The sequence below is a fragment of the Manis pentadactyla genome, chromosome 17, assembly GCF_030020395.1.
Source record: "Manis pentadactyla isolate mManPen7 chromosome 17, mManPen7.hap1, whole genome shotgun sequence".
In the NCBI taxonomy this organism is placed as follows: Eukaryota; Metazoa; Chordata; class Mammalia; order Pholidota; family Manidae; genus Manis; species Manis pentadactyla.
The window spans coordinates 10451205-10463144 of record NC_080035.1 but is presented as its reverse complement, the minus strand read 5'-3'; positions in this window follow the sequence as shown (position 1 = coordinate 10463144).

Sequence of the window (11940 nt, the reverse complement as noted above, 5' to 3'; positions counted from 1 at the left end):
GTAGTTCTTGTTGACCCACATACTGACCTTTATTAGTCAAGATAGATACAGTGCTGTAACAACACGTGGGGCCAGAGCCAGGGCCTTGTGGAGAGGGAGAAGCCTTACTGATGTTTGGTCAAGTTAAATTAGTGGATATTTAGTCTAGATTGGTCAGTGTAGGCAAATAGTTCAACTAATCAATATGGGAAAAAGAATAGGAATTCAGAAGGTGTGTGCCTAACCTTGTCAGAGATAAATCTCAGCAGTTTAACACACTGGCCCCACACACTCCTCTGAGCAATGACGTGGGGACCAGTGCTCTTTCCAGCTTTTGATGCCATGGCTCTGTAGGGTCCCAGGGTCTCCTGATAGTTCCTCTGTTGGTTCTAGACAGCCGCTGAGCAGTGTGGAGGCTCTCAAGGGTGTTAGGGGGTGCTAGGCCTGAAAGTGACGTCCATCACTCCGCATGCCAGCTGGGTTGGAAATGCAGGATAGCTGTGTCTGTGAGGTGGACTGGTCAGCTCCAGATATCCCTTTCCTCATATCCAGGATGCCTCCCTCACTGGTCACTCATCTAAGCTGTGAACATGTGATAATGTAAGGGAAAGGGCTTTGGAAACTGTGAAGAGACTATGGCAATTAGAAGAGAGACTGTTGTAGTTAGGAGAACGGTCCAACCATACGTTCTCAAAGAATTTCAAAGGCCAGGCGGAAGAAGCCTTTTCCTCATAGGGATTAGCAAATGGGGCTAGAAGGGACGAGAGGGCGCAATTGGAACCAACAGGCTGTGGGACAATAGTTGACTGGGGATGTGTTTCCCTGAGCCAGATGGATTCCCAGGAGGGGAGATAAGAAGATATGGTTCTTTGTTCTTCAAGCTGAAGGGTGGTGGGTCAGGATCCAGGGGTTTGTGGCAAAGGGAGAAGCTTGACTTAAATTTGGTCAAGTTAAATTAGTGGATAGTCCAGATCGGTCAGTGCAGACAAACAGTTCAGCTAATCATTTATGAGACAAAGAATGGGAATTTGGAGGGTCTGTGTCTTGTCATAGATAAACAAGAGGTCATCCATAAATCTTATCTAAGTTTGTGGGGAAGAGTGGTCTTTGCAGTAAGCCATTTCTGGAGCACAGAAGTGTGAGACTCAGATAAAGTTCAGCATGGCCAACTGAATACCGAGAATTACATAAAATGATTATAATAATTAGAATGTGAGAAAGACTAGCAATTGTCACTAGTCATTGATTTTTCACTTCTCTGATCTATTTTAATCCATCACAATGCTAAGTATCAGAAGGGGTATGCAGCTAGGACAAAGTGCATCATGTCTAGGATGATAAAATCTGAGTTAAGAAATGATAATGAATTACTACCCATAAAGCCTCTGGATGACAAATACATATATAATTTCATCCTGGTTGTGGATAAGGTTGAAGTCTTTTTGATTCAATAGAGATGTTTCTAGTTTACAATTCTCAACATTTCCAACTGAATAAGCATTAAACCAACTTAAGCTATTTGCAGCTTAAAAAGTATGGATGTATTTAGATTTCAGACAGTTCATTATTTAAACTTATATTTTAATGTATTTTATGAACACATTGTTAAAGTCATTAAAGTCTGTTATTACTTATGCTCAGCAGGTTCATTTTAATTCTCAGTATTTAAGCCATTCTCACAGTTAAAATACTAAAAAGGCTTACTCAACATTATGCACCAACAGCAGGAATAAACATTTTCATAATAGGAGATAACTTTCAAGTTATGTATACAAAACACATTCAAGATCAAGGAAATGCCTCCTACCCACCCTATGTATCATAAACAGAAGAATTTTCTCTGCCCACAGAGACAGATAAAGAGGAAATTTCCACACAGATAGTTTTTGGAGTGTGTGTGGGAGAAACAGACAAATGGCATTAATGGGCATTAATCACCAGCCACTTCAAAAATAGGTATCTCTACATTTCTTGTGCTTGTGAAGCCTCCTTCCCTGAATACACAGCTTCTAAGCAGCAGAGTCCTTTCCTGTTTCTGTGAATATCTGGTCTATTTCACATTTCACAGGGGCAAGGAAGCCAGCTCCAGGTCCTGGGGACACACAGTAGGGATTAACTATTACCAGTGTCCGTGCAGTGCTATACAAGCTATGACCCTCTGGGATGGGGGGCATGATCTCTTCTGCCCACACAGGAACCGCATGTGACAGGCCAGTGCAAAAGTAAACAGCACTCCCCCAATTAAAAAAAAAAAACTATCTTGCATGATCTTCCTTTGGTTTAATTATATCAAATTTTGGATAGAAGTTTTTTTAACCTAATGGGTTCTTGATGGAACAATGACACCACTAGCATGTGCTATTTCCCATCCCTGCCAAAGTCTGCTTGTTAAAGATAAATGCCATAAGTTTAATTTATGCCTCATGTTGTCTTGTCTGATTGAAAATAAAAGCCAGTATATATTTAAGAATTGTAATATGAGATTCTTTTCCAGGGAACAGGCAAAGATCTTTAGGAGAGATGGCAATTATATCTCACATGTAGCCACTAGAAATGTCATCGACTTATTATGACATTATCTACTAGCCCTTTTAACTTCAAAATGACTAAAAGGACTTCTTGGTTGGATGGCTAATTTTAATAGGAAACCTTTCCACATTTGCCCTTTCAAGAATTCACATTCTTTATGAACAGTCAAATTCAAGGATGAGCCTATTTAATAACCTCATTAGCACAAAATGAAGATTAATTAAGCAATCGTTTTTACACTGGTTGTTAAAGAGTGTGCTAGTTAACTTCCTGAAGCTAAACCCATGGTGGTGAATGTTCTAGGCAGCTGGTTAACCATAGTAACAGTTTTGACAAAGTGCATCACTGCCTTTAGTTGCCCTTGATGATTTGGAGCAGTTGTAATGAATTCATAAACATTACACATGAGACAGCAGTGCAGATGGAAAGAACTGGAGTTTTCCCATGAGGGGCCTGATACAGAGCAAGCATGAAGAGAACAATTGAGATGATGCTGCCACAAATGTAAAAACTGAATTGTAGTTTTTATTTTTAAATAATTTTATTGTCATTTTAAATCATTTTGTCTGTTTTTTTTCCCCCTATTACCACAGATGAAACTTGATTGACATGGAAAAATAGTGCACAGAAACAAGGTCTGGGAATTAGCAAAAACTAATGAGGCCTAAGAAATCTTTATGGCCTATATCTGATTGTTAATATGAAGAAAACCCACACATACACTAAAAGGGTGAAGGTTTAAAGTAGACTCAACTAGAACCTGACCAATGATAATAATTCTATCACAAAATTCATGTACTTACTTAAAGAAATAAATTCAAAGGAAAAAAATCCATAAAGTGCCATAATAGACATATTTTACTTATTCCACCGCTGGATTTAGTAATTATTTGTGTTCACTACTGTTAAAAGATAATGTGCAGCATGTTAAGAATCTTAAGAGTTTATCTGAGCAACTCAACAAAATATTAGCAAACTGAATTCAAAAATACATCAAGAGGATCACACACCATGATCAAGTGGGATTCATCTCAGGGATGCAAGGATGGTACAACATTCGAAAATCCATCAACATCATCCACCACATCAACAAAAAGAAAGACAAAAACCACATGATCATCTCCATAGATGCTGAAAAAGCTTTTAACAAAATTCAACATCCATTCATGATAAAAACTCTCAACAAAATAGTATAGAGGGCAAGTACTGCAACATAAATAAAGGCCATATATGACAAACCCACAGCCAACAACACACTTAACAGCAACAAGCTGAAAGCTTTTCCCCTAAGATCAGAAACAAGACAAGGATGCCCACTCTCCCTGCTTTTATTCAACATAATACTGGAGGTCCTAGCCATGGCAATCAGACAATACAAAGAAATAAAAGGCATCCAGATATTGTACATAAAAAACCCTAAAGAATTCACTCCAAAACTACTAGAACTACTATCTGAATTCAGCAAAGGTACAAGATACCAAATTAATACACAGAAATCTGTTGCATTCCTATACACTAATGATGAACTAGCAGAAAGAGAAATCAGGAAAACAATTCCATTCACAATAGCATCAAAAAGAATAAAATACCTAGGAATAAACCTAACCAAGGAAGTGAAAGACCTATACTCTGAAAGCTACAAGACACTCTTAAGAGAAATTAAGAGGACACTAACAAATGGAAATTCATCCCATGCTCCTGGCTAGGAAGAATTAATATTGTCAAAATGACCATCCTGCCTAAAGCAACCTACAGATTCAATGCAATCCCTATCAAAATACCAACAGCATTTTTCAACGAACTAGAACTAATAGTTCTAAAATTAATATGGAACCACAAAAGACTCCAAATAGCCAAAGCAATCCTGAGAAGGAAGAATAAAGCCAGGGGTGAGGAGTCCTGACTAAAGAGTCTTGACATACGCTACTCCATTTTATAAGTGACTTTATTTTGTAAGAGACAGGTCACATCAAGAGGAAGTTACAAGAGTTACAAAAAATTTAACCAACACAGTTACCAAAACTGGCCAGATGCTCCCAGCCAATAGAAAGAAGACAACTCGCCCACCCAGCAGTCAAGATTCAGTAAAGGTCAGGTCATATCTAGGCCCGCTCTGCACACAGCCCACTCTGCACACGACCCCATTCCTGTGTATAAAAGGAGAATGAACTTGTACTTTGGGATCTCCACCTGTGAGTGTGAGACCCCAGCATGCTGGCTACCCAATAAATGCTCTTGCTTTTGCATCCATGCGTCTCCCAGTTATTTGGAGGTCAATTGCACGGACCCAACATTTGGGGGCTCTTCCAGGATCGTGCTCCCATAACCGGCGACCGTGCGGAGTGTGCAGGTAAATTTGAGTGTGACTGCAGTGTTTGATTGCCTGTTTATGTGCCTTGTGTCCTTGTATTTGTGCCATTTATCGGCAGAAACCTGATCTGGTGGTCCGGGGACTAGGTGGACGCACTATTTTTCCCCACACCTTGGTGAGCACTGAGACGTCCCTCGCTCACTTCTGTTTTTTGGACTTTATTTTTCAGTCTGGTGGGATATGGGAAGTCGTTCCTTGATGGAGCCCTTTTACGGGAGAGGCCGTCCTCCCACACCTGGTTTCTGTTTCTTTTTGGAGAGCGTGACAGAGCCCTTTTATGGGAGAGGCCATCCCTCTTCATCTGGTTTCTTTTTGGAAAAAGGCGCCCTAACATTGTGTTCTCTGTTTGTGTACTCATATTTGTCTGTCTTGTCTTCTTGTTTCTCTTCGGCATGGGCCAGTCGCAATCTACTCCCTCTACTCCTCTGTCTATCTTCATACCTCGCTTCAGTGACTTTCGAACCCAGGCTAAAAATCTTGGTCTTGCTGTCAAAAAGGGTAAACTTTCTATCTTTTGCAGGAACGAATGGCCTAAGTTTGGAGTTGGGTGGCCTGAGGAGTGCACGTTTGACCTCCCCACCATTTTCAGGGTCAAGGACTTTGTATATGGACATCCTGGGCACCCCGACAAGGTTCCTTACATCACCACTTGGCAGACTCCAGTGGAAAGTTGACCTAAATGGCTGGCTCCCCTTCTTCCGCCTTTAAAGGCGACCCTCATGGCCACTGCCTCCTCTAAAGCTCCAAGCTCCTCTAAGGCACCCCACAAGTCGAATCCCAATTCGGTTCCTTCAGCCCCATCTCTTTATTCTGTCCTCCCACTTCAGACCCCTCTTCAGAAGATCCATCCTTTCACCATCCGCTGCCATATGGACCCGCTCCCCTTTCCAATCCTTTACCTATGGAAGAGGAACCTGACCTGGAGGACCACCCATGTTGATTAGTCCTCCTCATACTCACTCTCAAGACCGACGAGCTCCGGAGAACACCCCAGGCACCATGGCCCTACCTTTGCAGGTGGTGGGCCCACCGGGCCCTGATGGCCAACAGTTCTTAGTTCATTGGCCTTTCTCTACCAGTGACTTGTATAATTGGAAAATGCAGAACCACCCCTTCTCTGAGAAACCCAGTAGACTTATAGACTTGTTGGATTCAGTCCTTTTCACCCACCAGCCCACCTGGGAAGACTACCATCAGCTTTTACAGGTTCTCTTCACTACTGAAGATAGAGAGAGAGTCCTGACTGAAGCCTGGAAACTAGTCCCAGGGGTCAATGGGAGACCAACCATGGATTTAGATATTATAAACATCAGATTCCCCTCGAGTAGGGCCCGACTGGGACTTCAATACAGACGAGGGTAAGGAGAGGCTCACTGTCTACTGCCAGATTCTGATGGGGGGTTTCTGGGTGGTGGCACACCATCCCACCAATTTGTCTAAAGTAAGTCAGGTGAAACAGGAGCCCACAGAACCTCCTGGAGCTTTCCTTGAGAGACTGATGGAAGCTTACAGGACCTATACTCCCCTGGACCCAGAAGCTGCTGAAAACCGGTCCGTGGTAAGTTTGGCCTTTGTTAATCAATAAACTCCAGACATAAGGCAGACGTTACAAAGATTAGAAGGTTTTGAGGGAAAAAGGCTAGCCAAACTTTTGGTAGTGGCTGAGAAAGTGTTCAATAACTGAGGCACCCCCGAGAGTGACAGAACCACGGGTTGGCTAAGATTTTGTTGGCTAATTTGTTAGAAGGTCCTTCCCAGAACCGAGAATTAAAAAGGCTGACTGAACAACGGGGCCCTGGAGATCCCAAAGCCTCCCCCAAGGGCCAGAACCCACTGCAAAAAGACCAGTGTGCCTACTGCAAAGAGAGAGGCCACTGGAAAAATGAATGCCCCAAGAGAGAAGCCAGGAAACAACCCAAGGTCCTCCAGATAGAAGGCTTAGACAACTGAGGGGTTTGGCCCCCCTCCCTGAGCCTTGGGTAACTCTGAATGTGGAGGGGAAGCCAGTGACTTTTATGGTCAACACTGGCACAGAACATTCAATCCTGAAGAACCCCATGGGGCCCCTTTCTCCCAAACAGTCCTGGGTACAAGGAGCCACAGGATTTAACTAATATTCATGGACTATCCGAAGATCTGTAGACCTAAAACTGGGACGGCTATCCCACTCATTCATGGTTATCCCTGAGTGCCCCTACCCACTTCTGGGGAAAGATTTGCTATCCAAGGTGGGAGCTCACATCCACTTTGAGGGCGACTCGGTTTCTGTAAATGACCAGAGCGGAGCCCCCATCAGCACTCTTACCTTATCACTTAATGATGAACATAGACTTTACACTAGCCTGAGAAGAGAAAAAGACAACTATGAGCTCCTCCGTAAGTGGCTAAAAGAGATCCCGGAAGTATGGGCTGAGATGGGAGGCATCGGATGGGCAGAGCATCGGGCACTGATAGTGCTCCAACTAAAGGCCACTGCCACTCCTGTCCATGTGTGGCAGTACCTGATCCCCCAAGAAGCAAAGGTGGGCATTGCCCTTCATATTTGAGGCCTGTGACAGGCAGGAATTCTAGTCCTGTGCCAGTCGCCTTGGAACACCCCTCTACTGCCTGTTAAGAAACCAGGGACAAATGACTTCCATCCAGTACAGGACTTGTGGGAAATTAATAAAAGGGTGGAGGATATCCATCCCACAGTCCCCAACCCTTATATCCTCTTGAGCTATCTGCCACCTGACAGGGTCGTATACACTGTCCTAGACCTAAAGGACGCTTTCTTCAGCTTATTGCTAGCCGCCTTGAGTCAATTGCTGTTTGCTTTTGAAAGGAGAGACCCAGAGGACGGATTGAATGGTCAACTAACGTGAACCAGGTTGCCTCAGGGATTCAAGAACTCACTGACCATCTTCGACGAGGCCCTCCAAGAAGATCTGAGTGAGTACCAGGGTTTCCACCCAGAGGTGAGCCTGCTTCAATATGTAGATGATTTACTAATAGCTGCCCGGACAGAAACAGAATGCCAGGCAGCCACTAAAGATTTACTTATGACACTGGGAAAACAAGGGTATCGAGCATCTGCTAAGAACGCTCAACTCTGTTTAGAAGAGGTCACCTACTTGGGATACAAACTCAAGGGGGGACGCTGATGGCTAAACCAGGCCAGAAAAGAGGCTATTTTCCAGCTACCAAGGCCAGACTGTAGACGGGCTGTCAGAGAGTTCTTGGGGACAGCGGGGTTCTGCCGCCTCTGGATTCCTGGCTTCGCTGAACTAGGCAGATACCTTTTCCGGATGGGTAGAAGCCTTTCCAACCAAAAGAGAAACTACTGCTATAGTAGTTGCCAAGAAATTCCTGGAAGACATTATTCCAAGGTATGGCCTTCCCGCTTTTATTGGATCAGACAACAGACCAGCTTTCGTCTCTCAGGTAACAGAAGGGCTGAGCCATATACTGGGGACTAATTGGAAGCTACACCGTGCATATCATCCCCAAAGCTCAGGTCAAGTAGAAAGGATGAATGGGACCATTAAGGAGACTTTAACCAAATTAACCCTAGAAACTGGCAGTGACTGGGTGACTCTCCTCCCCTTTGTTCTGTTCAGGGTCAGGAACACTCCCTATAGATTGGGCATGACCCCGTTTGAAATCCTGTTTGGCAGGCCTCCCCCAATCCTTCCCAATTTGAGAGCTGATCTGTTAGCTGAGCAAAAAGATAAAAACTTTCTTTCCTCCCTACAAGCTTTGTTTCAGGTCCAAGAAGCCTTACGTCAGAACTTACAGGCCGTGTACTACAAGCCTCCCCCAGAGCCCCACAATTTCCAACCTGGAGACTTGGTACTGATCAAAAGGCATCAAAAAGAAACCTTAGAGCCACGTTGGAAAGGACTTCACACAGTCATCCTAGCAACTCCCACGGCGATCAAAGTTGATGGGATAGCAGCGTGGATCCATCACACTCAGGTCAAGGCTGCTCCTAGAGATCAAGAGTCTACATGGACAATTTGAGCCCACCCTCTGAGAGTAAAAATTACCCGACATGTGGCTGCTTCTGGTTCTCCAGGCCTTAACCCTGGAACTAATGGTGGCCAGAAGTCCCCACTTCCCAAGGAGACTTGAGTGGATCATCATAAAGTCCGAGACTGGAGACATTATCAACTCTACAGAACAAGAAGGACACCCTAAGTCATGGTTCCCTGATCTGTACTTCGATGTTTGTAAGTTTTTTGGGACAAATTGGGGCTTAAGAGGGACCCCACGTACCCACGCCCAACCCAAGGAATAGGGTGTAGGACCCCAGGGTACCGAGACCTGACACGTCAACACAATTTCTATGTCTGTCCCAGACAAACCCGAAGTCAGTCTCAGCAGGCTAAATGTGGGGGCCCTGAACACTTCTTCTGTGCTGTCTGGGGCTGTGAGTCTACGGGAAAGATAGATTGGAGACCCTCTTACAAGGTGATTGGATACAAGTTAGCCAGTCTGAGGGGCCTTCCTGCTGGAGTAACCCAAACTGTAACCCGATCCACACTCACTTCACCTCTGTAGGAAAAACTAAGTGGGAAGAACGGAAGTCAGGGAGAATGTGGGGCCTTCGCTTTTATGCAAAGGGAGCAGACCCCGGAGCTCTTTTTATGATTATGCTCCAGGAGGCCTCACTCTTGAATAAACTGCCAGTCATTTGGGGACTGAACACAGTGCCTCCTCCTCCACTCCCAGAGGAACTTCAGAAATATACTGCAGGACCTACCTACCCTTCACCTAGGACAGATCCAAGGTCAGATTCAAAGCTACGCCACTTAACCCCCTTCCCGTCCCTAACTGGACCCAGTAACTTACTCTAGCCTGGCTAGAAGAGTCTTTGTCCTCCCTAGCTGAAGTTGTACTACAAAATAGAAGGGCACTTGACTTACTGCTCTTGCAACAAGGAGGACTATGTGTGGAAATAGAGCAGCCACCCAAAACTGGTATGAAAGCCTTTTCAGTTGGTCCCCATGGCTAACAACTTTATTATCAGCAGTAGCAGGCCCCCTCTTACTTCTGATACTGGCTCTTACATGTGGCCCCTGCCTTATCAATGCTTTCCTCAAATTTGTACAGAAACAGATCTCCACCATCCAACTCATGGTCCTTATATATCAGTACAGGCCCTTGAGTAAGGAAGACCCTATTCGGTTACTTCAAAGATTTGAAATAGAACAAAACTCAAGGGGGGAATGAGGAGTCCTGACTAAAGAGTCTTGACATAAGCTACTCCATTTTATAAGTGACTTTATTTTGTAAGAGACAGGTCACATCAAGAGGAAGTTACAAGAGTTACAAAAAATTTAACCAACACAGTTATCAAACTGGCCAGATGCTCCCAGCCAATAGAAAGAAGACAACTCGCCCACCCAGCAGTCAAGATTCAGTAAAAGTCAGGTCATATCTAGGCCCACTCTGCGCATGGCCTGCTTTGCTCACGGCCCCATTCCTGTGTATAAAAGGAGAATGAACTTGTACTTTGGGATCTCCACCTGCGAGTGTGAGACCCCAGCATGCTGGCTACCCAATAAACGCTCTTGCTTTTACATCCACATGCCTCCCAGTTATTTGGAGGTCTATTGCACGGACCCAACAAGGGGGATCTCGCTTCCCAACTTCAAACTTTACTACAAAGCCACAGTAATCAAGACAAATTGGTACTAGCACAAGAACAGACCCACAGACCAGTGAAACAGAATAGAGAGTCCAGATATTGACCCAAGCATATACGGTCAATTAATATACGATAAAGGAGGCATGGATATACAATGGGGAAATGACAGCCTCTTCAACAGCTGGTGTTGGTAAAACTGGACAGCTACATGTAAGAGAATGAAACTGGATTACTGTCTAACTCCATACACAAAAGTAAACTTGAAATGGATCAAAGACCTGAATGTAAGTCATGAAACCATAAAACTCTTAGAAGAAAATATAGGCAAAACTCTCTTGAACATAAATATGAGCAACTTCTTCATGAACATATCTCCCTGGGCAAGGGAAACAAAAGCAAAAATGAACAAGAGGGACTATATCAAACTAAAAAACTGCTGTGCAGTAAAGGACACCATCAGTAGAACAAAAAGGCATCCTAGAGTATGGGAGAATATATTCATAAATGACATATCCGATAAGAGGTTGACATCCAAAATATACAAAGAGCGCATGCACTTCAACAAACAAAAAGCAAATAACCCAATTAAAAAACGGGCAGAGGATCTGAACAGAAACTTCTCCAAAGAAGAAATTCAGATGGCAACAGGCACATGAAAAGATGCTCCACATCACTAATCATCAGAGAAATGCAAATTAAAACCACAATGAGATACCACCTCACACCAGTAAGGATGGCCAACATCCAAAAGACAAACAACAACAAATGTTGGTGAGGATGTGGAGAAAGGGGAACCCTCCTACACTGCTGGTGGGAATGTAAATTGGTTCAACCTTTGTGGAAAGCAGTATGGAGGTTCCTCATAAAACTCAAAGTAGAAATACCATTTGACCCAGGAATTCCACTCCTAGGAATTTACCCTAAGAATGCAGCAGCCCAGTTTGAAAAAGGCATATGCACCCCTATGTTTATCGCAGCACTATTCACAATAGCCAAGAAATGGAAGCAACATAAGTGTCCATCAGTAGATGAATGGATAAAGAAGATGTGGTACATATACACAACGGAATATTATTCAGCCATAAGAAGAAAACAAATCCTACCATTTTCAAGAAATGAATGGAGCTAGAGGGTATTATGCTCAGTGAAATAAGCCAGGCAGAGAAAGACAAGCATCAGATGATTTCACTCATCTGTGGAGTATAAGAACAAAGAAAAACTGAAGGAACAAAAGAGCAGCAGACTCACAGAACCCAAGAATGGACTTACAGTTACCAAAGGGAAAAGGACTGGGGGTGGGTGGGAAGGGAGGGATAAGGAGAAAAACGGGCATTATGATTAGCACATATAAGGGTGGGCACAGGAAAGGCAGTATAGCACAGAGAAGACAAGTAGTGATTCTATAGCATCTTACTACACTGATGGACAG